Source organism: Acinonyx jubatus, chromosome E2 (assembly GCF_027475565.1).
Source record: "Acinonyx jubatus isolate Ajub_Pintada_27869175 chromosome E2, VMU_Ajub_asm_v1.0, whole genome shotgun sequence".
NCBI lineage: Eukaryota > Metazoa > Chordata > Mammalia > Carnivora > Felidae > Acinonyx > Acinonyx jubatus.
The window spans coordinates 2,696,640-2,709,771 of NC_069396.1; the positions used below are offsets into that span (position 1 = coordinate 2,696,640).

General features: G+C 53.6%; 1 long non-coding RNA gene across 1 annotated transcript in view; it reads left to right on the forward strand.

Annotated features, from left to right (window-relative positions):
• Positions 1-13,132, forward strand: part of LOC113604387 (uncharacterized) — a 364,860-nt gene that overhangs the window by 175,009 nt on the left and 176,719 nt on the right. The gene's annotated exons all lie outside the window — the stretch shown is intronic.

Consider the following 13,132-nt stretch of genomic DNA (forward strand, 5'->3'; position numbering starts at 1 on the left):
CAGAAAGCGAAGGTGCCTGGTCGCTCTGGTGACAAACAGCCCCGTGACCAATCAGTGAGCACTTCCTACACGAGGGGTGTCCCCGAGATTCTTATTGATGCAAGTGGTAGAAACCAAACTCTTGATGGTTTAAGGCACGATGACTGTCTGTGGACTCAGAAAGCCTCAGGCGGTGCTCACACTGTGTCCAGGGGCTCACTTTCTCTTCATCTCTGCCTTGCTTTTTTTTTTTTTTAGTTACATAATTTTATTTAATGTTTTATTTTTGAGAGAAAGAGACAGAGCATAAGTGGGGAGGGCCAGAGACAGAGGGAGACACAGAATCCGAAGCAGGCTCCAGGCTCTGAGCTGTCAGCACAGAGCCCGACGCGGGGCTCGAACTCACGCACCATGAGATCGTGACCTGAACCGAAGTCGGACGCTTCACCGACTGAGCCACCCAGGTGCCCCTCTGCTTTGCTTCTTTGCGTTTCCTTCTTTTTCCGGCTCTCCCCAGAAGCAGCAAGGCGAACCCCTAGCAACACTGAGCTCTCCCAAAGGCCTGGGATGGAGTGGAGTCTGTGCTGTGGCACCGATCGGCCACGTTGGGCACGTGCCATGAACCAATCACTCTGGCAGGAATGGTGATACCCCGCTGGGCCAGACCTGAGTCTCAAGGACACCTCAGGTCAGGGTGGGGTCAACTCCATCCTTCCCTTTAGGGCAGAGAGGGGGCCACCGAGGAGAACCTGGGCTCTGTTCTGGAACACAGGAATGGAGGTGGTGCGGGTGCAGAGGGCCCCCGTCCCGAGTCCCATGTGGCTGCATTTCGGCGAGTAGACTATTCCTGCAGAATTTCTACGAGGACCCCAGCCGTGGACGTGGCCATAGGCCCATAGATGATTCTGGGGAAGGTCCTAACGTGCCAGCACACCGTTGGGGCCCGGCTGGAAAGCAGCTCACGGTGGGGCTACTTGGAAGGGAGACTGTCATCACCGGAGCATCACCGAATCAGAAGAGGGAGAAATGACCTTTAGAAGCTGTGTCCTGACACCTTCTAGCGCAAAGCTGACCCCAGCCTCACTCAGAGCCCAGACCCGAGGGGTAGCTGACTGGGTTCTCAAGCTCCCCACGGACGCACAGGGGAAGTCCCGAGGCCCTCCTGGGGCAAGGGGAGGGGGCCCACGACGGCCAGAACACACTCACTCGGGCCTGCAGCCCTGCCGGGTGTCATGTTCCCACCCGCTGAGGCATTTGGCCCAGGCACCGTGTTGAGGCATCGGAACGGCGAGCTTCTGCCCCTAATTTTGCGGCTTTATAGTAGAATGAGTGGTGTTTCGTTCGCAGGGGCCTTCTCCTGGCCCCCGTGCTCCAGTCATGCCGGCTGCCCTCGGCCCACGGAGGCTCTGGGACGTGCCCTCGGCGTCCCTCGCCGTCCCCCTCACCGCCCCCCTCACCGTCCCCTTCAACTGAATGATTCTCACTGGCCCTGCGTGCGGGTCTCCACTCCTGCTTCCGTTCCTTGTTGCATCGCTTAGCGGTTAACTCAGCTGCTTAAAGCAGCACCTGACTACGGCCTTGGCTCTGGAGACCCGCGTTCAGCTGCGTGGCTCAGGATTGCGGCCAGCGTGGCTGGGGCTGTGTGGCCTGAGGCCTCAACTGCGGCCGTCCGGGGTCCTCGGTAACACGGCTGAGTGTGGGCCGTCGGGGGCTCAGTCACAGGGGCGAGTGTGGGCCGTCCGGGGCCTAATCACACGGCTGAGTGACCGGTTGTCGGGTGAGTGGGGGAGGGGCTCAGCTGAGTGGCCCGCTGGTCCACACTCCCTGCCTCATGGCCATTGGGTTCTGAACACGTGCGTCCCCCCCAGGGAGTCCTCCTAGAGCCAGCTTTTCTAGGTCACTTGCAGGCCAAGAAGTGTCAAGACACATTTTAAAACTATAGTGACCTGGGGTGCCTGGGTGGCTCGGTCGGTTGGGAGTCCGACTTCGGCTCATGTCATGATCTCGTGGTCCGTGGGTTCGAGCCCCGCGTCAGGCTCTGTGCTGACAGCTCGGAGCCTGGAGCCTGTTTCCGATTCTGTGTCTCCCTCTTTCTCTGACTCTCCCCTGTTCATGCTCTCTCTCTGTCTCAAAAATAAATAAAAATGTTAAAAAAAATTTTTTAAACTACAGTGACCTAAGTGCGAATGGAAACACACCTTATCCAAAAGGGTGGAGGTGGGGAGACCGACGCCTGCAGGACAGGAGTGGAGGCTGAGCCTTCAGAGAGAAAGGGCCAACAGCAGCCACCCAGCTCCCACCTTGGGAAGCCAGCCAAGGAGGAGGAATTCAAGCCTAAAGCAACTAGAAGAAAATGAGTAATTTAAAAAAGTTGAGCAGAAATCCGTGAGATTTAAAAGGGGAAGACAAGAGAGAAAATCAGCAAGACCTAAAAAAAAAAAAAAAAAAAAGGCTGGTCCTGTGAGCAGGTGGGTATGATCTACAAGCCCGGAGCCAGGTTACCCAAGAAAGCAAGAGGAAGAACAGAAATGCCCGACATCTGAGAGGAGAGCACTGCTCCTTCGGACTCCGGTGGACGTTAAGAGGAGAAAAAAGGGACTCTGAGCCACACTGGGCTCACCGGCTTGGTGACTGGGATGCACTGGGCCCATCGCTTAGGAAGCAGAGAGGGCGGGGTTAGGAGGAGCTCCACCCCCATGGCTCTGCGGGTCCGGGGCGCTCACAGGGCCCGCCCAGGCTCCAGGAGGGGAGCTCCGTGAATGTTTATTCCAGGAGGAGCCTGTGGGATGGGTGCTGCTGTTGAGCCCTGGGAAATGCAGCCTGCTGCACTCCATGCCACCTCTTCCAGGAAGGCTTCCTTGTCACCCCCCTAGACAGCCCCACCTTGGTGCGCAGAGGGGTTTAGTTAGTACCTATGAAATCCTCATTTCTCAACCCTGGCTGCAGAGCAGTGTCGTCTGGGAAGCTTTTGACAAACAGCCAGCTCTGGGCCCCAGAGGTTCGGACTTGAGTGGTCTGTGCTGGGGCCTGGGTATCTCTTGGAGTGTCTTCTGGGTGATTCTACTCACAGCAGGGCTGAGAACGGCTGTGGCGAATGAATGAATTTCCAAGTGATTTGTCGGGATGAAGTGTTCTGGCCAAACAGTACAAGAGCAGCAATTATTTAGAAACTAAATATTGATAGAGCAGCATAGCAAAGAGAAGCAAACGGGAAAACATGAGTATAAAAGAGATTAAAAACATGGAAGAAGGGGGAGGGAGGAGGGAAGCAGTGGGGGTGGGGGGCATGTGGTCAGCTGGGACGATTGATGTGAGCACCCAGCATGGGGTGTCCGAGCCCCCGGTGCAGACCTGAGGCCAGGTGAGAGTAAGGAGGGAAAGCATTTGCCTGGCAGAAGTTGGGCCCAGGCTCCCGATTCTTCCTGTCACTCAGGTTTCAGAACAGACACAGGACAATGCATGCTCAACCAAGTTTGTTTTTTTTTCCCTTCTACTAACTCAGTTGTTTTTTTGTTTTTTGTTTTCCCTTCTACTAACTCAGCACTTTAAAAGTGTTTCAAGGAGCACCTGGGTGGCTCAGTCGGTTAAGTGACTTCAGCTCAGGTCACGATCTCACGGTTCGTGAGTTCAAGCCTCACATCAGGCTCTATGCTGACTGTGGAGCCTGCTTGGGATTCTCGCTCTCTCCTCTCTCTCTGGCCTCCCCCGCTCGTGCTGCCTCTCTCTCAAAATAAGTAAACTTAAAAAAAAATGTTTTTTTAAATAAATAAAAATGTTGTGGGATGTTTCAAGGTATTTTTCTTCCTGGACTGACCATTTAAAACTCGGGCTACATTTCTGTATGTGAAAAGTCATGTGCACAGACACACACAAGTACACACATGGGCACACATTCAAATAGGATAGCAAAGTTACTGTGGAGAGAAGTCTCTAGAGGCTTGCCACAGGGCTCTGCACTTAGCCCTGCCCTACTCGCCGTTCTTTTTTGTTGTGGTAAAAAGCACACACCATCAAATCTATTTTATCCATTTTTAAATGCACAGTCCAGTGATGTTAACCATGTGCACATTGTTGTGCGGCAGACCCACTCATTATTTTTATGTAGACTTGGCTGAAGACCGTTTCGTCAGACCATGGAGTTCACAAAGCTCAGAAATAATTCTCATGAGATGCTTCAGGAAGTAATAGTTCAAAAGATAGTAGACAGTTATGTCCAGAGCATCTCTAAAACCCCTCAACTTAGGACCTGGCATTTAGCAGGTGCTTAAATAAATGTCTGTGAACTAAATTAATGGTAGGCAGTTGGAATGAAGGACCCAAAGTGATGATATTCAACAGAAGCATGTAAAATCCTCGTGTAGATGTAAAACCAGAAAGATCTAGAATCTAAAGTCTGGCTCAGGAAGCAAGAAATGTTGCCCAGCCTTTTAAAAATTTGAAATACTATGGGGCGTCCAGGTGGCTCCGCCGGTTAAGCATCCGCCTTCGGCTCAGGTCATGATCTCATGGTTCGTGGGTGGGTTCGAGCCCCGCATTGGTCTCTGTGCTGACGGCTCAGAGCCTGGAGCCTGTTTCCGATTCTGTGTCTCCTTCTCTCTCTGCCCCTCCCCGTCTCATGCTCTGTCTCTCTTTGTCTCTCAAAAGTAAATAAACATTAAAAAAATTTTTTTAATAAAAATAAATAAATAAATAAATAAATAAATAAATAAATAAACATTTGAAATACTTCGAGCCTCCAGGTGAGTGCAGAGAATAAAGAAACCAATAACAATGTACTGACGACCCAGGCTTAACCAACACTAGCATTTCTCATTGCATATCTGGATGCTATTTTCATGAAAGAAAACGTTACGGATGCCCTGGAATCTTCCACGTACCTCTCCCTGGTCCACTAACTCCATGTTCCTTCTCTAGACTTGGCCACCACCTCGATGTTGGCGTCTGTCATTCCCAGGCATGTTTTTGTATCTGGCTGCACGTGGATTCATCCAGGACACAACACGAAGGTGGCTTTGCATGTCCTTACGCTGTGTATAAATGGTTTCCTATTGGACGTTTCCTTCTGCAAGTTGCTTTGCTGGCTGCACACGAGGCTTCGAGATTCTTCTGTGGCAATGATGGAGCTCTCTCGTTTGAGCTGGCCGCTGTGGAGCGCATTCGCGGATGAGTGTCCTCCCCGCTGAGGGACGGGCACGTCCTTGCAGAGCATTGGTGACTCTCCCGCCGGGTGAAGGTCCATACGGACGAGAGCCAGCCGGTGCTCCCGGTGACTCATCTACTCGAATCTCTGCCATTGAGGGTTGGAGGCCACTGGTGGTTTGTTTGGCCTTTGTGGGTCAAGCTCCCTCTGGATAAAATTTTTATTGTTTTTTTGGTTAGAATATGATTTTATCAAATGACTGATTTGGTTGACTCATTTCTTTTTTTAAACTTTTTAAATGTTTATTTATTTTTGAGACAGAGACAGAGAGCAAGCAGGGGAGGGGCAGAGAGGAAGGGAGACACAGAATCCGAAGCAGGCTCCAGGCTCCGAGCTGTCAGCAGAGACCCCAACGTGGGGCTCGAACCCGAACTGCGAGGTCAGGACCTGAGCCAAAGTCGGATGCTGAACCGACGGAGCCGCCCGGGCGCCCCTGGTTGACTCATTTCTCCCTGACTTGAACAGGCAAGTTGGTTGACCTGAGTCATTGATTAACCGGCTACTTCTCAGTCGTGGCTGCGCCTCAGAATGACCCACGAAGCTTGCAGCAGACACCACGGCCTGCCTGCAGTGCCCGGATCCCGCCCCCGTGTCTCTGGGACGGGGCCTGGATGTGGTGCCTTTTCAAAACCTCCCCAGGTGCTTTTCGAATGAGACAAGCCGGGGTGGAAGACGACTGCCTTGGCCTGAACAGCTGCCACGGGGGGTGAGCAGTGTGCCGGGGGCAGCATTTGGCTCTGACTGTTCCAAGGCCATTTGGTCTTCTCAGCGAGGAGAAGGGTCGGCTGCCACAGTTGTTGAGTGTGACGTGGGCGAAGCCACTGATGGACTGGGCCGTTTGCAGTGGGTCAGATGTTCTGGCCTGGGGCAGGGCAGCTGCGCTGAGACACTGGCAGGGTGAGACAGGGCGGATGCTCACGGAAGCCCCAGGGCGCCCGACGACAGAGGGACCCTTCTCAAAGGCCTGATCAGGGCAGAGCCTCAGTGCACGTCGTCAGGGGCGCACAGCACTTAGCAGCCTGCCTGCTTTCCTGGACTGTCTCAGCTGGTCTTTGTCCCCAGGGAGAGGGGCTGCGGGGTTGGAAAGCCTATACTCATGTTGCCCGTGACGGAACGGGAGCTCCGGGTGAAGCGGGTCCAGCAATGTGTCACCGTTAGCAAGCAGCACGTGGACGAGAACGCACTTATCTGCTCAAGATCCCACGTGCTGGACATCCAGATCCGACTTGCCAAACACTCTGGAAACCAAAGTCAATTCTGGCCTGTTCTCACCCTGAACGGCCACCGTCACCTTCCTGCCTCCCCTCGTCTGCTTCCATTTTCTCTCCTGGGACGGATCAGTGGGGGTGGCGGGGGGGAGGGTAACGAGAGAAAAAGGAACCCAAGCCTCTCTGATGGCTCCTCTTTGCAAATTCCACCCCGAGCATGCCAGGAGAGAGGTGAGATTTTAGATCAGAGTTTCCCGTCCTTTTCACGTACGACGTCAAAACATGCCTCAGACCTCTCCGGTAGCCCTCGTCCTTTTAATATCGGCGGGTTAAGGAATACACTCCTACCAACAATGCCGTTTGTGAATTTGTAGCACTCTTGATTTAGAAAATCCATCATTGCAATAACGTGCACTTTGACAAATACTGGTCCAATTCATACGGGCAAGATATTTTCTGTAAAGATGCTTTTGCTCTTATCCTAAGGAAGCACCTGCGTTTTTTAGAGGTGCATAATTATGCAGGAAAGGAGTGGCCCAAAGTCAGGGGTGCGTGGTGGGGTCACACACCGGGGAACATACTTGGAAGGTGTACAGGAGCTCGTCAGGCTATTTGCCCACTTCCATACGTCAATTTTCGTAACAAAATGAAAGTAAATAGCATAGCTGGCCCGATATGAATTTGCAGACCCCTTAAAATAATTTTGTCTCTTCCTTACTCTGATATCAGTAGCCGGTGGATTGGAACCAGTGGTTTTAGATTACTGGTGAATCCTGTCACCCAGGCTTTGGTTTCGTTTTGTTCATCTCTTCGGTCAAAAAGGCACAGAGCGATGCTGGTACCCGTATTTGCTCACAAACCCAGATTTTCCCGTTCCGTTCTGCACGGACCGATCGATCCCTACCACTTGTTAGGCTCTGGGGTGGGGTTACTGAGATCCAGAGACGCAGTCCCTCCCCCAGCAGGGCCACGTCACACGGGACATGGGTGCTGAACAGGTCAAATGGGTGGTTAATAAAGTCATTGCAAGAATACAGAATGTTGGAAGAAAAGGAGCGGGTTCCGCCTGAGGGTGCATGATGGGGGAGTCTCATCAGGCCCCGGGCAGGGAGGCTTCCTGGAAGAAGTGACATTTCAGTTGAGAACTGAACGGCCAGTAGGAGCTTGTCAAGCCCAGAGACCCCTGCATTCCAGAGAGCCCCAGGCTCCCCGCTCCCTGCTGTCCGTGGCCCAGGCGCTAGGGTGGAGGAACTCACCGCTCAGCATAATCCGCCCCCGGAGAGCAGGAGGAATCCCTGCCCGCCGCCCTCCACCCTTCCTTGTCAACAGCTGGCCCTTAACAAGTGACTAATCTTTAGCATGTTTGATATGAAGCGGGACAGCCAAAATAATCACCTGTCAGGGATTCTCTCTCCATAAAGACACGGCAATGATCAGGTTTCAGAGTGCGCGGGCAGCGTGAACCCCGGGAGCTCACCCTTCAAACAGGGCACTGACCTTCCCTGACTGCCTGGGATGGGCCGCATCGAGCCACAGCTCATATTTCCTGGGCCTTTCGTTGCGAGACGAAATGCAAGGAGGCCGACAGTGATAAAAAGATAGCACTGAGCGGGCTGCATGGTGCGGAGCTCTGCCCGCCGCAAGGTGTTCCGGAACCGGCCAGGGAGTTCATGTGTTTGAGAATTTTCTAGGTGCCAGGCACCACGCTCTGCACTCTGTCTGTGTCGTCAGCTTGACTCCTTCAGATTCTTGGATTTGGAGGTTTCTCATGTCGAAGTCTGAACTCTGGATCCCCCGCACCCACGTCCGCTCTCCCTGCATTCTTGCCAAATCACTTGGGCCAATACCGCGGTGGCCGCCTCCAGAGCTCGCTCGACCCTCCCAGCCCTCACCCGGTCCGTGAGCAAATCCCGTGGATGTGCATCCACTCCTGCGTGGGCGGCTACCACGCTGGACCAAACCTACACCACCCCTCCCCCGCCTTGTTGCCTTCATCTCCCCTGCTGGCTTCGTGGTGCCCGCCCACACCCGCCACAGCCTGCCTCCAGCCCAGAAGTCGGTGGCGCTGCCCACAGCAGCAGCGTGGTCTCTCCAGCGTCCACAGGGCCCTCCTCCTCTCCTTCAATCCTACCTCAGCTCGTCCGTACCCCTGCCCCCTTTCCTTCTAGATTTTTCTCCATAGTCATATTGTTGGGTTATGTAATCAGTAGCTCAGCACTTGTTCTCCTCTCTGGCTCCTGTGTTTTGCCTGTGTCGCCCTTTGCTGAGTGCGCAGTGCCGGGCCCTCGACTACGACCTGGAACAGAAGGACTGTGGCTCCAAGCCCGACCGCCTGGGTTTGCGCTCCGGCACTGCCACTTCCTGGCTGGGGAATCCTCGCCAAAAGCTTCCTGGTGTTTTATGCGGGAGGCTGGCTGGTCCACGGTATCCAATACCCGTGACCCCACTTTCCTAGCACACCCCAGCACCACCCCCGTGGCCTTCAGGGCGCCAGGCACAGGTGGGTTCTGGCCGAGGGGGTTCGGGCAGAGACGACGGGGCCAGCGCGGGCGGGAGCCAATGAGCCCGGCGATCTGCAGCGGCCACGCTCAGAGATGGCGAGATTCAGGGCAAGCAGAGCCACCCGGCCCTGAGCACGAATCCCCAGGACTCACCATCGGGGATCTGGACCCAGAGACTTAAATCTCTGTCCCCTGGGTCCAGTAATTCTGCCTCTAGGGGCTGAGCCCGGAAACTATCTGAGATGCACACAGAGGTTTGTGCACGAACGTGGGCTGTTTCTCACCGCAGTTATGATGAGGGTAAACTTAGGGGTAATGTCAGTGTCTGAAATGAGGGGATTTGATCATAAGTTGTGAATGAAAAGTCAAGCGAGGGAAAGTTGTGTGGCCGTTGACTGGAATTTGCCTCGTGAGGACCCTGAAGACCACCCCCCGCCCACCTCTCAGCAGCTGTGAACAGCGTTCCATGTGCTGTTCCATGAATGTGTGCTCTGTACATGTGTGCAGAGGGTGAGACTCCTGTGTAATTTAAAAATAGATCAAACTATGCAGTGGTCACACCTTAGCAGTGACATCACTGGTGATTCCTATTTTCTACATAGTCTGTATTTTCCACATTTTCTAACATAACAAGCTCATTACTTTTGTAATTGATACGAGACAGTACTTACCACCTTGCACCCTCTCCGAGACATGGGTCACTGTGGCTCAAACGCAGCAAGTTCAACCAGCGCTCTTATCTGGTATCTCCCAAGAGCCTTGAAAGGCATGATTATGTCACCTTTTAAAATAACCCCATGGGGCGCCTGGGTGGCTCAGTCGGTTGAGTGGCCGACTTCAGCTCAGGTCATGATCTCGCGGTCTGTGAGTTCGAGCCCCGCGTCCGGCTCTGTGCTGATAGCTCAGAGCCTGGAGCCTGTTTCAGATTCTGTGTCTCCCTCTCTCTCTGACCCTCCCCCCTTCATGCTCTGTCTCTCTCTGTCTCAAAAATAAATAAATGGTAAAAAAAATTAAAAAAAAAATAACCCCATGGATGGACGAGACCCACTGACATGTTGAATGACAATTCTTTTTAATGTTTGTTTTTGAGAGACAAGGAGACAGAGAGCGAAGTGGGGAGGGGCAGAGAGAGAGGGAGACACGGAATCCAAAGCAGGTTCCAGGCTCTGAGCTGTCAGCACAGAGCCCGATGCAGGGCTCAAACTCGGGAATGGCGAGATCATGACCTGAGCTGAAGTTGGACGCTTAACCCACTGAGCCACCCAGGCGCCCCTAACGACAGTTCTTTAGCAAATGACTCATGCCTGGGGTTCCTGAGAGGAGAGTAGGAATAAACACGTGAGCAAAGGAACGAGCTACAACAAAGAGCTCTTGGGGGCAGGGGTCCTCCTGCAAGATTGGCTGCGACCCCAGCTTGGGCCAGTGGGCCAGGAAGGATGCACCCCACTGCCTTCACCGTGGAAATGATAAAAGGGCCCCTCGGAGAGGTGAGGCTACTCACCCAGAATCACTCGTCTTGTAAGTGGCATCTTCCTGGGCCCTTGAATCTGTGCCTTCCTGGGACATCACACCCCAGGGTGGGTATTAACTGGGGAGAGAGGGGTGTTGCCAGCCAGAGGGGCAGCAGGGGTAGGGGGTGCCCGAGCACTGGGAAAGCTGGGATTTGCGAAAGTGAGGTTGCGAGCCCTCCCGTGATGGGGGGTGCTGTGTCCTGGGCACGCCCCAGAGCTCCAGGGGGGCTGACCAGACGCTCTCAGTGGCTCCCTCAGAGACGTCACTCCTGTTCAGCCTGACGCCCCCACTCTGAGCCCTCCCCGTGCCCCCCCTGCCAGCACAGCGGGCCCTCCTCTATATGCTGCCACCTCCTTGGCTCCGCAACTCCCGTTGGCACGGCCGCCACGTGCAGGACATTCTGCCTGCAGACCAGGTCTAAGCGGATGGCACCAGGTCACGCATATCCCACCGTCTGTGCCAGGTGACGTCAGCTGATGGCTCTGGTTGATGTCAATGTGTGCGCCCAGGGCCCACCTCCACAGCCCAAATTCCTTACCATTCCCAGTGCCGGTTCCCCTCCTATGGAATGAATTGTTACCCGCCCCCCACCCCCCACACACATAGGTTCATAGGTAGAAGCTCCAACCAACAATGAGACCGTTATTTTGAGTCGGGGCCTTTAAGTAGGTGATTCAGGGTAAGTGACCGTCATAGAGGTGGGGCCCTTTCTGATGAAGTCGGCGTCCCCCAAGCAGAGGGAGAGACACCTGAGAGCTCTGTCTCTGAGCGTATGCACAGAGGAAAAGCCATGTGAAAGCCCAGCGAGCAGGGAGCCTGTCTCCAAGCCAAGGAGAGAGGCCTCACCAGGAAGTACCTTGCCGACATCTGTACCTTGGATTTAGGGTCTCCAGAATTGTGAGAAAAGAAATGTCTGTGATCCTCGGTGGCATCGTTGTCACCGCAGCCTGAGCAGACTCGGACATCCCCTGTGGCCAACGGGGGCGCACGTCACGTACCCTCAGGGGGCCCCCCCCGACAAGCTCTGTCCTGCCCGGATTTCAGATCAGTGTTGGGTGACCCTCTGGCTAGAAATGGCTGACGCTCCCTCACTCGACAGCCAGTGTCTGAGGACAGGCCGCCCCCCGGCCCCTCCGGCTTCCCCACCACTCTGGGACCTGTTCTAAAACTCCTTTCAAGCCCATGGGCGACCCCACAACAATCGATGCATTCCTTTTTTCCTCGAGTTAGAGGTGTTTTCACTGCAGTGAAAAAAACCCCAGGTAATAGAACGGCATTCTTATCTTTCCTGGTGTTGGAGCAGTTTGGCCCTTAAGATGGCAAAATGCTTTTGCTCTTCATGTGTCTGGATGAGGGAAGCAGCGACACACGGGTCCCCCAAGTGTTACTTTTCACCTTTTACCCCCCTGCCCCCCTTCGCTCATGGAGATGGGAAGAGAAGTGGGGGAACGATTCATTCTCCAGCTTAGCCTGGTTCCAGCCTCAATGGAAATGCATGGATTTTATCCAAAACGAGATGAACGGGAGGGCCTCGCGTTTGGGAGGCGGCCAGAAACGCTGTTGGAATGGGGCCGTTCTGCCACTGTCCCTGGGTTGTGGGGAAATGACCATCGTTTTTATTTTGCCAAGGGCTGGTCGCTTATCGCAAGGGCTGGAGGGCCAGGGGAAGTTCATTCCTCGTTGCCGTTTTGCTCTGCGGTGCTAAATTAGTAATGGAACAGCTTGGTCCGAAGGGTTTCTTCCCAGGATTTAATAAAAGGCACAGGTGTGGCTGAAAGGCACTCAGCCATGTGCAGCCGGGGGCAGCAGGAGAGCTGGCTCCAAGAGCTCCTATCTGGGTGCAATCAGCCTTGTTCTGATTTAGGGTGAGGCTCGTTGCCAAGGAGCAAAACACAAGGAACCCCTTTCTTTTGCAGTTTGGATGCTTTCTCGGGCTATGCATGTGTGTTGCTTCGCAGTAAAGGTCTAGTCGAATGCTTACTCCAAAACCTTTGGCCAAACCTAAGAGAAGGAGTTGAAGTTGGGAAAAGAAAAAGTAGGCACAGTTTTGGCATCCATACAGTCCCATTAGGATCATTAAAGGTTGTTTCCCAGAAGAGAAATAAATGAAGGAAGGGATCTGGCGTGCCAGGAGAGTTTCCGGAATCACCATCCTCACCAGTGACATCGCCGCCATCACCATCACCACCACCACCATCAACGCCATCACCATCATGATTACCGTCATCATCACCATCATCATCACCATCACCACCACCACCATCATCATCATCACCATCAACGCCATCACCATCATGATTACCGTCATCATCACCATCATCAACATCACCGTCATCATCATCACTAACTTTATTTGACCACTTATGTGCCAGGAACCCTGCTCATGCCTCAATGTCCTTAGCACCTCCCTCTTATTTTTTTTCCGTGCGCTCTATTCAGTTTCTCTTCATGGCGCTTACCTCTCCTGGGCATTACGTCATAGATTTATTTGTTGACGTGTGTTTCCTCTGCCCTCTTTTGCCCAGAATGTGAACTCCACAAGGGCTTTTGTTTTATTGGCAATAGGACTCCCAGGATCTAGCCCAGGGCTTGTGACGTGATAGGCGACCAGTAAATTGTAGTTGAATGAAAGGACATTAAGGACAACTCTGTGAGCTGATGCTGTCACACTGTCACCACAGAAGTGAGGGGAGTCAAGCTCACTGCAGCTACGTAGCTTGGCCAAGCGCGTC